Source organism: Chlorocebus sabaeus, chromosome 9, assembly GCF_047675955.1.
Source record: "Chlorocebus sabaeus isolate Y175 chromosome 9, mChlSab1.0.hap1, whole genome shotgun sequence".
Taxonomy (NCBI): domain Eukaryota; kingdom Metazoa; phylum Chordata; class Mammalia; order Primates; family Cercopithecidae; genus Chlorocebus; species Chlorocebus sabaeus.
The window spans coordinates 118,426,756-118,445,798 of NC_132912.1; the positions used below are offsets into that span (position 1 = coordinate 118,426,756).

Sequence of the window (19,043 nt, forward strand, 5' to 3'; positions counted from 1 at the left end):
GACTTTACCATTTTGCATTCCCATGAGCAAAGAAAGAATGAGAGTTCCTGTTATTTTATGTATTTGCCAGGATTTGGTGTTGTCAGTGTTTTGGATTTTGGTCAGTTTAAGAGATGTGAAATAGTATCTCACTGCTGTTTTACTTTGCATTTCTCTGATCTATAGAACATCATCTCATATGCTTCTTTGCCATGTGTGTATCATCTTTGGTAAGGTATCTGTTAACAGTCTTTCACCCACTGTTTCTTATTGTTGAGTTTTAAGAGTTCTTCATATGTTTTGGATAACATGCCTTTATCAGATGTCTTTTGCAAATATTTTCTCCCAGCCTGTAACTTATCTTCTTATTCTCTTACATTGTCTTTCACAGAGCACAAATCTTTAATTTTAATAAAGTCTAATTTATCAATAATTTCTTTCCTGAATTAAGCCTTTGGTGTTTTATGTAAAAAGTTATTACAGTACCCCAGGTCATCTAGGTTTTCTCCTATGTTATCTTCTACAGGTTGTAACATTTTGCATTTTACACTTAGGTCCACAATTCATTTTGAGTTAATTTTTGTGGAGGGTACTACCTCATTTTTAATGACTGCATAGTGTTCCACAGTACTATATTCAACTAGTCTCCCATTGATGTACAATTAGACTTTTTCCAATCTTTAGCTATTGCAAACAATGCAACAGTGAATATTTTTGTCCAGCTCTCCTTATTAACCATCCTTTCCCCTCCTGCTCACTAAAGATCTTATCATCATCTGACATACTATGTATTTTCTTTATTGCTTTCATTATCAAACTTCATTCCTTTCACATACTAGCATGTTAGATCCAAAAAGCAGAGATATTTTTTATTTGTTTCCTACTGTAATCCTAGCTCATAGAATAAGTGTTTAGTGAATATTTGTTGATTGAATGCCTCTTACACAAGTACATCTAGAGGAAAAAATCATAGAAGTCAAATTGCTAGTTCAAAAGGGATAGGCATTTGTAATTTTGACAGATATTGCCAAATTGATCTTTATAGAACAGAGTATTTCAACCTTGACACTACTGACATTTTGGCCTGATAATTCTTTATTGTGTGAAGGTATGTGCTGTAGGTTGTTTAACAGATCCTCCAGTTGTGACAATCAAAAATGTTTCCAGACATTACTAAATGTCCCTTGTTAGGAAGCACCGATTGTTACATAACCTTTGACTCTTACTGACAATTATGAAAATGTCCCCACAGCCTTGCCAATATCATCTTTTAGGAAACAGTTCACTCTGAAAATCTAATGGAGAAAAGTAGTATCTCATAGTTTTAACTAGTATTATGAATTCACATTTTGATGGAACTTGGCTGTAACAAATCCCCAGCACTGCACATTGTAATGATGGAGGTAAGTTTGATTTTCCATTGTAGAGGGAAGTGGATAGAGTGAAGATATGAAATCCACAATCAAGTGTAGAAAAAGGGCTTTTTGCCCTTATTTTTCTTTGTTAAAATATCTGTTTTATAAATCCTTTCTTATCTTCAGACCATTATGCACTCATGGGTTGAATCTTCTCTAGAATTATATAAACTGGCCTTGATTAATGAACAGAATTTGGAGTCAAAAGCCTTGGAATTTGAGTGCAGGCTCTCCTAATTACTAGTTGTGTTACCTTGGGGAAGTCACATAAACTCTGAGCTGTAATTTACCCATCTGAAAATTGTGGATAATAACATTCGCTCTCTCTACATCACTGGGTTATTGTAAGAATTATTTTTTTAGACTGCAAAGCCTTTCACAATTGCAAGGGTTTATGATAATTATTATGAAGGTTTTATGACCCACTGCTTTATCTCATGACTCACAGTGTCCCGAGAGTTTATCTCTTCTCAGTGCTTCTGCAATCACCTCAAACTATTCTCACTCATTTATTTATTAAACACAGGCATTGTATACCCTTGCCATATCTCCACCTCTGTTGCCTAAATAATTTCAGAACAATTCTCCTCCTAACTGAACAAGTCCCAGGTAGACTCATCATTCATTCAACATTCCTTAAATAAGTACCATTGTCTTCCCCCAAACTGCCTTTTCCTCCCAACAGCCCCATTTTTGTCAATGCCATCATTATTCTAGTCTTAAGGGTGGGAACTTTGCAGTCATTGACTGTGCTTGTGCTCCCTGTCCCATGGATCCTGCATACCACAACCAGATTAGTTACAGTAGACTACTGTGGACTACAGGTCCCTTCTTGTGATTATAAGCTGAGAGTCCCCTGTTGAGTGCCACATCAAATCCAAATTATTTTTCAGTAGCACTCCTTATTACCCATATTCTCCTAACTACTTTTTCTTTCCTTTTACCAGAGTCATTCTTGGACCTATGTTTTTGTTCATCATGTATTTCTCCCTAGAATTTTCTTCACCTGTTCCTTTACCTATCAACCAGCACCAACTTTCAAGACCTCTATCATCCCTATTACTCTATGTTTCTCTTTTTCTTAATAGTTTAGCTTACTCTAATCTCTTTTGTCACTTCACTCATTGTTATTGGTCAGTTTAACTTAATGTATCATAGTGAATCCCAATCCTGACTGCATATCAGAAACACCTCAGTAGAGTTTTCTTTGTTGTCTTAATATAATCCCAGGACCGTGATTGAGGATTCTAATTCTAGACAGAGCTTTGTCATTATAATTTTAATACTGAGTGGTTTGAACATCTTCATGGATATTTTAAGCAGGTCATTTTTCTCTTCCAGACCACAGATTTATAAATTTACTGGTAGTAAGAATGTCAAAGACATCAGTATACCCATTGCTCAATAATTGACTAACTGATAGTGTGATATAAAAATATTTCTTATTCATTTCTTGCACAGCCTATAAGTTGTGTCCTGCCTCTTCCAGTTTCTGGCTCCGTGACTTCATATAAATTGCTGAATCTCTTTCAGGCTCATGTTTCTTCATATGTAAAGTGAGAATAATAACATATATGTTGCTAATTATTATGAGAAGTAGAGCTAATGTAAATAAATCATCAGAGCTACATGGTGGCCGTTTTTATTACTATTAATATTATATAGTCTCTCTGCTCTTGCAGAGATTCTTAAAAAAAATCCTTTTCTTTCTTGCTTTATGATTTGCTATTTTATGACTTAGTAGATTTACTTATTTATATTACTGTTGGAATTAAGAAGACAGGATATCAAGGCCCTGTCAAATCACTATGTAATTTTTATGTCTTTGAAACCTAATTACAATTTCATATTTTAAGGAGCAAATGAGTATTCTATTTTTTGATCATCGTTCTACTGACTGTTTTCTTGGTTATAAGAGAATATGCACTATTACAGTTTTTTCTTGTCAGCAGCAACTCCAAGCCATGAACACACTAAGTTTATGTATCTTCTTTATTTTACCTGACATGGCCAAGTAGGTGTTTCTTCCTCCTAACTGTACTTTAAAAGAGAATATTTATTTTTAACTTAGCTCATTTTAATTTCATAGTTTATAACTATCCCATTTAATTTTAAAATTAAAGGAATATAATACTATTCTATTAAATTTAGACTCATACATAGATTGTGCTCCTGTGATCAGCAAGAAAACATAAAGTACTTTGTTTCCACAAAAGACACTTCCTATATAAATTATTTTTATTATTAAGTTCTGTATCTTTAAATGAGTCACTTTTAAATCTTTTTTTTTTCTTACTAGTGAAAAACTTTAAATTGTATTATTAAATGAAAACATAGACATATGAACGAGAAAGTATTAATTAATAACTTGTCTTCATTAAGTTAGATGAAAACAATAAAAAAGGAGTTAACCAAAGTGGCACATTGTCAATCATAAGACCGGAGAAAGTTTCCAGAGCAATTAAAGGAAAGAAATTATTTGTTCAACCATGGACATTTATACTGTTTTTTTAGTTTCGAAGTTGTAAAAGTAATGTATGGAGGCTATCTTCTCCTGCACTAAAACAAGAAACTGTATAGGTTTCTTTGGAATGCCTATTAATCATGCTAGTTGCTCCCGTAAATTAGTCAAAGCTAAAGAAAAAGTGTTGCTAAATAGTGCACATTTTCCGTTCCCTGAATATTTGTAGCTGCAATTTATACAGATCTCAACAATACTGTGGGCTCAGAATTAAAATGAAAGTGCTTGAGACCTTGTGTGAATTACCTTTCTTACAGTATATTTATGGAGGCAAAAAGACATATGTTTGATTCTCATTTCATCCGTAACATGAATATATTGATACTTACTTTATAAAATTATTGAAAGGATTACATGCATTCACCATGGTGCCTGGCACATAGTGCTCCATACATCGTAGTAATGGGCTATGCTGTTTTGAGAAGATTGTGTAGAGACAGGATATCACTGACTTTGGAGTTATTCATGCCTGCTTTTATATTCCAGATCTATCATCTGATAACCGGCTGATTTGGATCAAATTACTTCTCTGAACTTAGTTTCCTTGACAATAAGCTAAAGTGAAATAACAACAACCTCATAGGGTGGTTCTGAGGATTTAATAAGATCATACATATAAAGGGCTTCCAATGCCTGTTACATAGCATAAGCATTCAATAAGTAGTAGCTCTTATTACTCTTATTCTTACTGCTGAAAACTGTGTCTTAGGTTCTTGACTTCTTTATAAATATGCCTTTGAACAATGTGGAAGGGTCAGACAACTATTATGCCAGGAGTATATTGACTTTGAAGCTAGTGCAGCTTAAGCCAAAGGGCCCCTCATTTGCACAAGTCCCTTCCAAACTAACACTTAATACTCTTCTTAATTTTATATTCTCTTTCTTAAAGAAGACCTCCGAAGCTCCAAAAATTTCAGGTTCCAGAAAACCTGGGTCTAGGTTATACTACTACCTGAAGGGTTTTTTTTTTTTTTTTAACTAAAAAAATCAAGGGAAAGTCTATAAAGAAGCACAAAAATGTATACCATCAAATGAATATATTGAGAGCAATATTTATATTAAATTGCTATTTTAAGCCTAAATCCTGTAAGTTCTATTTTGTACATTCAGCTTCAAAATGATTCTACCAGTAATACAAATGGCATACTAAACAATGAAAATAAGAGATAACTTGAGTACAGCAATAAAACTCAAAGGAAATGTAATCAGTGATATAGAATTATGTAATTTTATATACTCAATATTTTCTAAGCTACTTTTCAAAAGAAAAAAACATAGTTTTAACCAATCAGTGAGAAAGGTAACTGATTAAGTTTATTCAAAATAAATATCTGTCTTCCTCAAGGCAGACTGTGTCAAAAGCATATTGAGGCATAAATCTTCCAACAAATTATAAATTAAATGTCCATTACTCACACATGCAAAAATTGAAGTTGAGAAAATTACATAATTGAAATCAATAAAACAAACTCTGGTATTATATAAATGCACTGTAATTCACAGAAGATATATTCATATTTAAAATGGTTAGCTTCAAATTTTTCAGAAAAAAATACTTCAAGGTTTTTCTGGTAACATCAGTTGGTAAGTTTGAATAAAACCTTAATAAAACCAGTAAAAATACTTTGTAATTTGCATTGCTCATCTCATTCTTTAAAAGAATTTATTGATTTTCTCATTATAACTACATGTTCAGTATAAAATATGAAAAATATCCAAAGCATTTTTAAGTCAGGTGCTTTTAAAATATGTGGCTTCCAGCCAGGCACGGTGGCTCACACCTGTAATCCCAGCACTTTGGGAGGCCGACACAGGCGGATCACAAGGTCAGGAGATCAAGACCATCCTGGCTAACATGATGAAACCCCATCCCTACTAAAAATACAAAAAAATTAGCCAAGCGTGGTGGCAGGCACCTGTAGTCCCAGCTACTCAGGAGGCTGAGGCAGGAGAATGGCATAAACCCAGGAGGCGGAGCTTGCGGTGAGCAGAGATCGCACCACTGCACTCCAGCCTGGGCGACAGAGCGAGACTCCGTCTCAAAAAAAAAAAAAAAAAAAAATGTGGCTTCCCCTTGAAAAGTATATATCTACTCAAAATATATAAAGTATATTAACATTGTTTCATCTTAAAACAAAATTGCAATTTTATGAAACAAACAATATTAACTTTTGAGGAAGTCAAATGTAGAAATTGAAGCTCACAGTTAATAACAGAAAGGATTTGCTACCATTTATCAAATATGTTTCCCTGGCATTATGATAAGAAACATCATTCCCATTTTACAGACAAAGAAATATCAGAGCAACCAGGGTTAAATGACTTTACCAAAGTTACTATTACAACCAGGACTAGAATTCATAGAATTCTTACTTCTTCTCTGCCTCTTAATCCTGTTAGGTCAAAATCTCTCAGCATATTTAGAAAATGCTTTTTGAATTATAGCAGATTGTGAATCTAATATACCAGCGTTACCCTTTTCTATGCTTTCCTTCCTTGAGAACACTTTCAGGAGAGAAATCAGTTATAGTTTTCTGTCTCTTCCCAATAGTTAAAAACATAAGAGATCACAGATGTGGTAAATCAGTTTAGAAGCTCAATGACTTGATTGGGATGCTCAATTTTACTATAATAGCCTAATCTGAAATGTTATCCGAAATGCTTACTTCTTCACATTCTTTTCTACACCACAAAAATTGTTCATAACAAGAACAATCTTGGGGGAAAAATAAGATGAGATGTTTTAGACAGCTTAATGGGGCTGCCACTGTCTTGGATAACCATTGTTTAGAGCTGTCTTGGATTAGCTGAAGGCTAGTGTTGACTGAACATATTGAACACCATCTTAAGTTGTACTTTAAGTCAGGATAGACAGTCCTTACAAGAAATGAAAGCTGCTTCTTTGACCATTATAGGTGTTCTGTGGCTAGAGATGAAGTGCCACACTACAGAACAGAGCTTGCAGTTTGTGGAATTGAATTCCAAGGTGAAAAAGAAGGTTAGCAATTTGTGTAAAATCCTTCTCCCTCAAGAACAGAAATTCCAAAATTATTGATTACAATATTCACAATGGCATTTCATACTGTGCCTGGTGCTTTTAAATAGGAGTCAGAGAAAATATCATGTTGCTTAATATTTTGGCAACTAATTACAAAATTCTCGATTAACAAGTCTCACTGAAGTGTTCCCTTACGAAAACGTGAACTTTATTAGGTATCAACTCATTGACATGGTCCATCTGAAGAAGCAATTTATTAGTCTAATGGTTATATAGATGAAGCTCAAAAATGAAAAAGATTTAATTAAAAGCAAATGCAGTAAATGCTAGCTTTTATCTGGTTTCATAAAAGATTGAATATATATTCAATATTCTGTATATATACTGTATAAATATACAAAATATATACTCCGTGTTTGTGTGTATGTGTGTGTGTGTATGTGTATTACACAAACTCCTTTTCCCGGACAATTTAAGTACATTTTCCCTATAAGCTAAAAGCTGTAAGTATCCCTACAGATATTTTTTGCAAGTGAAATTGCTTTTCATTTGGCAAAAACTAAACCTGTGATTCATAGCAGCTTAGAGCACTCAAGGCCAAAGAGTACTTCTTGCTTGCTTTGACTGACATTTTTGCAGGCTAAATCAGACCTGCATGATTCAGCTGTATTGAGATTCATAATGCTGTGAGCAGAGAAATTTGGGGGTGTGGTATAAAAGAGCATGGAGGGAAATTGTCTTGGAAATTGTGGCTACTGACTGAGGTAAAAATCAACCACAGCCAATAGGCGGTTTCAACTGATATTTGACTGGGGAGGTGTTTTCTTGCTACCCTCTTTATACAAAGAACATTAGAGAAATTTTAGTGAAGAAAACTACTAGGGAAGCAGAAAAAGAGGGACTTTCCTATGAGAAATGAAATTGCAGTAGGGAGCAAGAGCAGGGAGAATGGCTCTTTTTAACAGCTGTCAGCTCAAATATTGAAGGGAAGTGCACATTGTATATAAAAGGAAAAGTGGCAAAAAATCCATTCCCAAAAACTTTCTCCTAAATGTCTACCATTAGCAATTCATTCCTTTTAGATTTCTTCATTGAGTTCATTCCTCAGTTGCCCTTAAAATTCATATGCCCAGAGGAGTAAAAATCTTCCTACATGAAGTTATTTCCTATCTGGACTACAAAGGGAGCACAAGAAAATTGCTTTGGGAAGATCAGGCCTCAGGAAAATAAAGTGTTTAAAAAAGATTACTATACAGCTTATGCTAGCCAACACCTCATTTTTGCTTAATATTTATTTTATTCTGTCTCACTAGTAATATATAAGATATAGCCCAGTCACAGTGGATCTTATTCAGGTGTGGCTGTGTTATCTATGGTACAGAATGTAAGTAGGAGCCACTTGTTAAACAAATTATTAAGAATGTCAGCAGAGCATTCAGCCAAGCTGAGAGCCCTTCTAAGACTGGGGACCCCTGCACCTGTACAGATCACATGCTCATGAAATCAGCCTTCATTTTATTTGATAGTAGAGGACTGAGTGAATTCCAAACTTAGTTAACGCAAGTGTTTCCTTACAGATTACCTAAATATTTTGGCTTGTGAATGGTCAACACTAATATTAACACCGGAAATTCAAACCCAAATTCTTTTTGGGTTAATTAGAGGCTTTGCAAATCATTAAATTTAACTATTTTTTCCTGTATGCCTCCCTTTTCGTGTGATCTTCTATGGGAAGGTATAGGATTTATGAGGTTCCACATTATCGTTTCAGATTTGGACCTCGTCCCCTCTCCCTTAACCCTGAGGTTCAAGAGCCTAATCTTCACTTTCTATTCCTAACTCATGAACCATCTAGCTGAAAATAGCCAAAGACTGCTCTCTAACAGACACCCCAAACCAGCACTCATCCTAGAATAACCAATAATTTCCCCAGCCCCAGGTTTATAGTTAGGATGAGTGTGGATAATACCTGGTTATGCCAAACACTAAAGGTAGATTCACTTTGGGAGGCTGAGACGGGCAGATCACCTGAGGTCAGGAGTTTGAGACCAGCCTGGCCAATGTGGCAAAACCCCGTCTCTACTAAAAGTACAAAAATTAGCCAGGCATGATGGCAGGCACCTGTAATCCCAGCTACTCAAGAGGCTGAGGCAGGAGAAGCTTAAACCCAGGCCTTGAAAGTTGCAGTGAGCTGAGATCACACCACTGCACTCCATTCTGGGCAACAAGAGCGAGACTCCGTCTCAAAAAAAAAAAAAAAAAAAAAAAAAAAAAAGATTAATGAAAGCTAGGGGTAGCTTTGGTCAAGGTGCTTTAAGGGCCTATATAATAGGGTAATTAAGCCTATAAGATTCTTGGTCACCTAAACTATAAAAAACACTTTTTATATTCCAATTCAATCTTGAGTATGCTGTGGTTTAAGCCAAGATTTATTTTCTCTTAGCATCTATTTCAACTTTAGTACAGTCCAACAATAAGATACGTATTCTCTATTAAAATCTCCCTCTTCATCTTTTGTTCACACAGCACTATAATCAGTATCACATAATTCCTACCACTGACAGAATATTTTCTCTTATATTTTTTTTCAAGATCAGGTAGCACTGATAACACTTCTTGCTAATATTTCACTCAGTTATATTTGGAGTAAATGAAGTCATGTTTTTTTTTAATTTAATGAAAAGCTATCTTTTCTTCTTCCCACCACCATCCCACAGGCATCAAAGGAAGTTAAATAAAAGAATGGCTATTGTGACATTGACTAATAGTCATAAGATGTTAGCTAAGAAATGAATACCATTGAGGTTCTGAATGATCAGCTGTTAATTTTTAAGATTATACTTTAGAAAATAATAATAAATCCTGCTTTTCATGAGTTGTTCATTAAAAAACTTATTTTAAAAGTAATATATTTTGAGTAACTACATTCTGTCCAATGTAATTCTCACTGCATACTTCTGAAATGTTTACCCCCGAATGATCCTTTCTAAAACATACAGCTTTAGCTTGTCAGTTTACTGGCATTGAATTTCAATACTTAAGTTAAAATATGTTGAATCAGCTTTGCAATACTTGGCCGGATTTTTTAGAATAGTATTATCCTTTCATCTTACTTATAGAAAACACCTAAGTAAAATAGTATTCATTTTCAAACCTCAACTTATTGTATACAAAGCTTTCTTTCTTAATAGATTACTTTGACTTCAAGAAACAACATTTTTCCTTCAATTAGAAAATATTGGGTTATTCCTCTGAATTGAATCTTTATAAGATTTAAAGCCTTCCAATTATTACCCAATATAACAAAATTAACATGAAACCAAAACTCTATAGCAAAAGTTGTAATATTTGAACTTAAAAAGACAAATATCCTATATGGACTTCAAAATATGTAATATATCTTAAGGAGTCAGTGCAATAATTTTTTAAAAGCACAATTTTATTTAAGTTACGATAAATGTTTAAGAAGGAGAAAATGGGCCAGGCGCGGTGGCTCATACCTGTAATCCCAGCACTTTGGGAGGCTGAGCTGGGCAGATCACAAAGTTAGGGGTTCAAGACCAGCCTGGCCAACATGGTGAAATCCTGACTCTACTAAAAAAAATACAAAAATTAGCCAGGCATGGTGGCATGCACCTGTAATCCCAGCTACTCAGGAGGCTAAGGCAGGAGAATTGCTTTAACCCGGGAGATGGAGGTTGCAGTGAGCCGAGATCATGCCATGGCACTCCAGCCTGGGCAATGAGAATGAAACTCCATCTCAAAAAAAAAAAAAAAAAAAAAAAAGGAGAAAATGAATTTACAGAAAAGTTAAATACTCTTTTATTAAAGCAGCTCCATTATACAAGAGGTAACACTGTTATAGGCTGTCTGCTTTCTTGATGACATAGCCAATTAGTTTGTAATCTAGGCAGATATCGAGCTTAATCACAAATGGAAGATGATACATATTTAAAATAAATGAGATAGTTCAGGAATAAGTGGTATATTATCTAGCAAGTAAATTCAGTACCAAAATCAGTCGCTAGGATCTTCTCCAAAGTATGTAAAGCATATGTTAATCTGGACATGGAGTATCTGTAGCTAGATAGTATATGCCACTACCAAGTGCCATTTGGCCTCCCTGGAAAAATGTGACCTGATGAAGAATAAAGAATCTTTCATAATAATGTACAGTTGCTAGATAATCTTACCTCTTTTGGCAGATTAAAGGTGGTTTCAGATTCTTTGACACTTCTTCTGTTAAGAGGTGGGGTCTAGGTCTCTTCCTCTTGAATCTGGGTGGGATCTGACTGTCTGACTAATAGAATATAGTGGAAGTGAAGTTTATCAGTTTTGGGGTCCAGGCTTGAAGACAATGGCAGATTCCCCTCCTGTCTCTTGTAATATTCATTCTTGAAACTAAGCTATCATGCTGTAAGGAAGCTCATGTTTGAAGAGACCCATGTGGAAAGGAACCAATGTCCCTGCTGACCGCCCTTGATGAGCTGACAGCTGACAGCCAGCACTACCATTCTAGGCATAGGAATATCTTGGAAAAGATCTTGAGAGATGAGCCACACCTCCAAGCCCTACTCAAATTAGATTCAGTTGTATTGGGAATTCTGGGATTGATTGCCGCCGCCGTTTGCAGCAGTGGTTAGCATCTTAAGAGTGCATGAGAAGGGCCAGGCGCAGTGGCTCACACCTATAATCCCAGCACTTTGGGAGGCTGAGGCGGGCAGATCACTTGAGGCCAGGAGTTCTTCTCGGTACAGATAAGCATAAACATTAATTGTAATACATGCTGAAGGTTTTAAGGATGAAATGTGCTTGTCTCAAAAGAAAAGGTGGATTAATAAAGGAACAAACTGATCTGTGATGAGGCTGTGATAGAGCAAATGTAGCAAAATATTAAGAATTGTAGAATTGAGGTGACAGGCATATGGTAGTTAATATACAATTCTACATTTTTGCATGCTTGAACATTTTCTTTATGAAATGTTGTGAAAAACAAAGATGTGAGGTGTTTGACACCTAGTAAACATTCAAAAAGTACAAGGTTTTTAAAATTGTCACTAGTTTTATATTTACTAGTAACCGAATGAAATATTTATACAGCTTCATTTTCTTGAAAAATTCTTCTAAAATATTAATTTTAGTATACCAATTTTGACTTTGTTATATCAAGAAATGTAAAGTCTTGCTAAGCAAATAGTATATTTCCTATAGTAGATCTTGAAATTCAGTAATAATCCTGTGACACTCAGAAAAATTAATTGACCCAAATTCCATAATATTAGATGTATTTTAAGATGAGTTTTACTAAATTTAAATTTAACTCTAGTTTAACACGAGAAAGAAGATATCCAGCATACAATTCTAACTGAATATACTGTTTTCAAATAAACAGTTCATTTAACAAAAACTGGCCCTGTGCTAGATGCTGTGGGAGGGAAAATTGAGCTGCTTAACACAAGGCCCTCACCCACAAAAGACTTTCAATGTGGTTAGGAAGAAATATGCAACCCTTGGGGAAAATAGGAACAATGCATGAGTTAAAAATATTAAATGTAACAAAGAAGTAAATGATTAAGAATCAAGTGAATAATATAGATAATATGAGCTGAGAGTTCAGAAGATGAAAAAAATCATTATGGCCTTGAAATGAAAAGTTTGGGAGTTTCACTGCCTATTTAAGCCCTTTGGAACATGAAAGAAACTTATTGGGAACATGTGGTTTTGATGGAAGACAAAACCCAGTTGAATAAAGAATAATGTTCAGAGGCAGGACTTTGAGAATTATGGAGAGAGGGAAGAATAAAAACAGAACTTTTAGCCACAATCAGCTAGAAATTGTAGCTGAATATTACAACCTTTCTTCCTTTCAAGAGGTGCTTGTTTATTGTCTGCTTCATATAAAGCATTGAGATAGGTGCTAAGGGTTACTATGAATGAAATTTGACCCTAACTTCAAGAGGTTTAAGAGTAACAATAACAAGAGCTATCTACTAGATGATAAGAGTATGCTGGGCTAGTTGAAGTTTATGCCCTATTAGAAGAGGTAAGGAAAAAAAAACTGTAATAAAGACCAGATAAAATGCAAAGTGAATTCAGAGAAGAGTTTTCTTATAGTTGTGTAAAGGAGGATAAGTATTTATGCAGGAGGTAGCACTGAGTTGGTCTTTAAAGAGGAATGAGTAGATTGTGAACAGAGATATAGTAAAAGAGTAAGGAAAGGGATAAGAATGATCCAGTGAATGAAACTAAATCTTAGGCATTACATCGAATATGTGATTCTTTCCAGCTACAGTGCAGACTGTATGGAGAGAAGGATGATTGAAAGGGAAATTGGGCCAGATCACCTAGGCCTTGAATACCATGCTGAGTGTCTTGGGCTTTATTCTGCTGGCAACAGGAAGCCATTAAAGGATTATGACCTGAGGAATGAAAAGTTGAGAGCTTTTTTGTTTTTTTTGTTTGGTGTTAGTCTGGTAGCTTGTGTAGGAGGAACTGGAGGAAGAAAAATCTTGAGGCAAAATGACCTCAAGGCAATGAGGACCTGAACCAAGGACATAGAAGGAGCTATTTCAGAGGATAAAATGATATAACCTTGCAACCAATTCAGTGTCAAGAGCAACAGGACAGCAGAGTGTACCAAAGTGGGGTTCAGTAAAATATTGACATTGCTTAGAATTGACAAGTTTTTAGTTATATTATTGTTCTTAAATTCCCTGGAAACAATGATCCTTTTGCTGCCTACACCCACGGCAGCTTGCTCCCAGTGTCCCCCACCTGGTAGGCCATTGCATGGAAGTAGAAGCACTTAAAGAAGCTTCAGAAATTCAAGCTTAGCACCTGGGAGTTTGATGGTGCTTCTAACAGAAATGGAAATCAGGAAGATAAAAGCAAATTTGGGAATGAGTTCAGTTTTATACATGTGAGTTGTGGTTGGCTGGCCAATTGATAATGCCTAACATTCTCAATGTGATAGTGGATGTAAGTCAGCTGAGAAGTTAGGACAGAGCTCTAGGTCAGCGAGTCCTCTGTTTAGAGGTGGTAATTAAGGCTAGTGGAATGCCTCTAGCTCTGAGGGAGTTAATATTTATAATTGAGTATCTACAATGTCACTCACATATCTGGTCTGTAAAGCGAGTGGATCTTAAGGCAAACAATACTCAATATACACAATGAAGGGCACCTACCAGAAATTTCCATATTGAATTTCCTTCCTTTAGGCTCCTGCCAAAAATAGTTGAGATAATTGGCACTTAAAAGCTTAATATTAGGAGGATTGTGCATATATCCTTTTTTATTTTTTCTAAATTCTATCACTACAACTTAATTATTTGTGTCTAAATAACCATAAATATCAGAAAATAGATTACACTGAATACATTAGAACTTAGCTTTTACAGGAAATACGCTCAATGATTTACAAGGTAATGTTCTGCCTTAGCCTTCCTCGAGGGTTCGTATAAAACATTTAGAAAATGCCAATGTAGTCTATAAAACTAGTATGAAACATATTGTCTTATACACACATGATATGTCCTGGAAAAATGATTCTTTGAAAGGGGCAAAGCAAGATGGCCATTGATCATCCCTACTGCAGGAACACCAAATTTAACAACTTTCTACACACAAGAAGAGCACCCTTTTAAGTACCAGAAATCAGGTGAGCAATCACGTTTGCTGGTTTTAACTTCATATTGCTGAAAGAGGCACTGAAGAGAGTAGGAAATACAGTCTTAAATTGCCACTGCCACTCCTCCTTCATCAGCAGCCACATGCATGGAGAATCTGTTTGATGGGGAGAAGGAGAGCGCAGTGATTGAACTCAGTGCTGCTCTGTCACAGGATGCAGAAAAACCAGCACCCACAGAGGGGGCATTTAGACCAGCCCTAGCCAGAGGGGAATCACCTGTTCCAGTGGTCAGAACTTGAGTATTAGCAAGCCTCAACACCACAGGCTGAAGTGCTCTGGGGTTCCAACAAACTTAAAACATAGTCTAGGCCGCGAGGACGGCAATTCCTAGGCAAGTCCTAGTGCTGTGCTGGGCCAGTAGACCTTGGCTGGGGGCACAGGACCTAGTGAGACACTAGTCGGGGCTGCTGAGGAAGCGCTTGTGCCATCCCTCCCCAAACCCCAGGCTGCACAGCTCATGGCAATGAAAGTGATTCCTTTCTGTTTGAGGAGAGGAGAGGGAAGAGTAAAGAGGACTTTGTCTTGCAACTTGGTTACCAGCTCAGCAACAGTAGAGTAGGGCATTGTTCAGAGTCATGAGGCCACCTTTTCAGGCCCTAGCTCCTGGATGACATTTCTAGATATATCCTGGGCCAGAAGGGAACCTGCTGGCCTTGAAAGGAAGGACCCAGGCCAGACAAGATTCCTCACCTGCTGACTAAAGAGTCTTTGGGCCCTTAAAAACCAGCAGTGATGCTGTGGGCTTTGGGTAGAATGCTACGGGCTTTGAGAGAGACTCAGATGTACTGGCTTCAGGTGAGACCCAGCACATTCCCAGCTGTGGCAGCTACAATGCGAGACTTCCGCTTCAGAAAAGTGGAGGGAGACCGGAAGAGGGAATATGTATGCGAGTTCTCATATACATCTATATATGTAAACTCCAAATCAATTTTTAAAAGGCACAGTCAACTCGATAGAGAAATGGCAATATACTTGAGGAGACACTTCGCAAGAGGATCTGCAAATAGCCAATGAGCATATATAAAGGTGCTCGACTTCGTTTAGTCATCAGAGAAAAACAAATTGAAACCACAAGGCAATGTCATTACATATCCACAAGAATGGCTAAAAGTAAAGACAGGCATCACCAAATCCTAGCAAGGATGTGAAACAACCATAAATCTCACACATTACTTTTGGGAATATCCATTGGTACAACCATTTGGAGAAACAATTTGGTCGTATATTCTAAAGCTAAACATATACATACTCTATGACCAAGCAATTCTCCTAGATATAAGCCTAACAGAAATGAGTACAAGTGCTCACCAAAAAAAAAAAACCATGTACGAGATGGTTTCTGGCAGCACTCTGTATGACAGTCAAAAGTCAATCAAGATTAGGAAAAATATATTTTAGTATAGTCACATAATGGAATACTGAAGTGAACAAATCACAACTATATGCAACCATATGGGTGAATCCCACAAACATAATGTTGAACGAAAGAAGCCAGACACTAAAAGAGTATCCTACTTATATCAAATTCAGTAACAGGAAAGACTAATCTATGATAATACAAGCTAGCATAGTGGTTACCCTGGGGAATGTGGGGCAAGTGCCTGGAAGAGGGAATAAGGCAAGTTTCTGGGATGATGAAAATCTTTTATTTTTCTCCTTTAATATGGGTAACAGTTATGTAGGTCTGTTCCCTTCATAAAAATTCACCAAGCTATACATTTAATATTTTTACAGTTTTCCGTATAAGCTATATTTCAATAATAACCCATCCATTTAAAGAAAAGTAATCTTTCTCCATTGGCTGAAATCAGCCAGATTGGGTAATTATTGTCAGCTGTTATATAGTATCAACTCTTATCCACCATGTTTTTTATTCTCTTCGCTTTTTACCCTGAATGGTAATTCCTGTAGCTCCATGGATATATTTCGATAATTTAGGATATTTGTTCCAAATGATGACCCATGAACCCAAGAAAGGATTAAAGAAAGAGTTAATATCACTATGCTTTTGAAAATGGGAAGACTGCAAATGTCTCAGTGTCTTTACACTGTTTTAACTTATATAAAGTGGTGTGTAAGGAGGCCATATGCCACAGAGTCCAGATGTTCTTGAACCAGTAAACATTCTTCAATCTGAAGCAGGTAAGATCTTTAGCTTTTCTTAACTGCTTCAAACCTTAACCACCTCAACTTTATGGTTTATTTAACCAAGCTCCTTAGAAACTAACAGCAGGCACAGCAAAATCTGTTTTTAAAGAAATAAACAGGGCAAAATGAAATTGAACTTTTACATTCAATTAACATTATTTTATCCCTAATGTTGATTGTAGTTTCTGTTAAATAATTATGATGAAAAGAAAAAAGGTTGATGTAATCACAACTTGACATTTTGGTAATTGTTAAGCCTCCTCATTTTGTTAAACCGCCTCACATCATCTAATTGATTATTAAGTGGCTGATTTCATTCACCTGGCCGTAGTAGGCCACCTGTAAAGCAGCTGTGCCTATCCTACAGCATGACTCTTTAGTGCTCTGAAAAGAGAAAAGGGCTGAGAAGTTGAAACTGGGAGTCTGTCATGTTCTTGATTCTATTGGTCACTCTATTGGATCTTTTAGGAAAATCATTTTACCTCTCTGACCTTCAGAGTTTCAATCTGTAACTTAATAATAACCCTTGGCAGTGAAATGTCTTGAATGGTGACTTTTAACATAGCAGCAGTCATAAAAAGATAAGATGATAACTATATAAAAGGGTTTCTAGGAGCTTACTCTTGGGGCAAATCGTTTTGCCACATAATATTTTTTAAACGGACAGGACAGTTACGAAAGATTCTGGAGAGCGTTGTCATGTTTATTGATCAAGTATATTTGTTAGGGGCATTTTTATTAATCAGTACACATGACTCAGCCTCTTTTAAACAATGTCTTCAAATCTTAAATACTTCATTTAAGGATATTAAAAGTGCTTGGTGATCTGGTCAGTATTATTCAGCATGGATTAATTTTTTTCTAAAAGCAGACAATGAATATAATGTATTGTGGACATCTAAAGTCTAATAGCACTGCAGAGGTGATGGTGAATTGTTAGCCCCTCTCAATAGTTTATGAACAGGATGAAAAACTAGAGGCTATGGATTCATATTTGTCTATATGATGCCAAACACACACACACACATTTAAGTGTGTATTAAGGGCCTGTAGTAAAGAGACAAAAAATGCTTTTAAAGTTCTAAATTAGACTGATAAAAATCCATAGACATATGGGCCTCTGTCATGATCAAATAAAAAGAGTTCAATTTTGGAGATGGAAGTAGAGGTTCAAGTCCCTTAGACTTACTAGCTAAATAACTATGAACATGTCATTTAACTTCCATTCACCTCAGCAGGTTCATTTGGAAAAATAGAACAATAATACCTAAGAGCTTACTGTGACTATTAAGTATGATAATAAATGTTAAAATATGTATAAATTGCAAAGTACCTACACATTTAAGATATTATTGAGATAACCTTTGGGTTTTCACATTCAAATATAATGTCATTTAGGCTCATAGAGTAGTTACTCTTTCTCTGATTCTTGTAAGTGAATTACAGGAGATCGGCAGGAATTCTTTAGCTCAGATAGTAAGGAGAAAGAAGTATAAAGTGATTTGGGGCCGGGCACAGTGGCTTATGCCTGTAATCCCAGCACTTTGGGAGGCCGAGGCAGGCAGATCACGAGGTCAAGAGATTGAGACCATCCTGGCCAACATGGTGAAACCCCGTCTCTACTAAAAGTACAAAAATTAGCCGAGCGTGGTGGTGGGCGCCTGTAGTCCCAGCTACTTGGGAGGCTGAGGCAGGAGAATCACTTGAACCCGGGAGGCTGAGGTTGCAGTGAGCGGAGATCGTGCCACTCTGCAGTCTGGTGACAGAGTGAGACTCCATCTCAAAAAAAAAAAAAGATACTGAGTCAGAACTGTGTTGAAGACCTAGCTTTATCTCTTGTTTTGTGAACTAAAACAAGAGATTAAATTCTCTGAATGTTACTTTTCTTTTCTGTAAAATTGGAATAATATGCCTTATAGAGTGTTGTAAAACTTCAATGAGACTATATAATCACTACACGCAGGGCTTATTGGCTCTTAGGATTAAGATTTATTTTGCATGCCAGGCATAGTCCTAGATGCTGTGGATACATAGGAAAAGACATGAGTCTTGCCTTCAAATCCATAAACTATCGTGGGGGGAATCACATATTAAGACATAATGTCAATAAAAAATGATAATTCCCATGATACAGGTATGCCCAAGGTTCATGGAGTAGTAGTAGAATCCAAAAAGATTTCCACAGGTAAAACAAATGAGTTAGATGTGTATCATTTGCAAGGCGGATTCTGTGTTAGTTTTCTAGAACTGCCATAACAGATTGGCATAAACTTGGTGACTTTAAACAATAAAAAT

At 36.0% G+C, this 19,043-nt stretch overlaps 1 protein-coding gene across 3 annotated transcripts in view; it reads left to right on the forward strand.

Moving 5' to 3' along the window:
• Window positions 1–19,043, forward strand: part of ATRNL1 (attractin like 1) — an 809,729-nt gene that overhangs the window by 626,647 nt on the left and 164,039 nt on the right. The gene's annotated exons all lie outside the window — the stretch shown is intronic.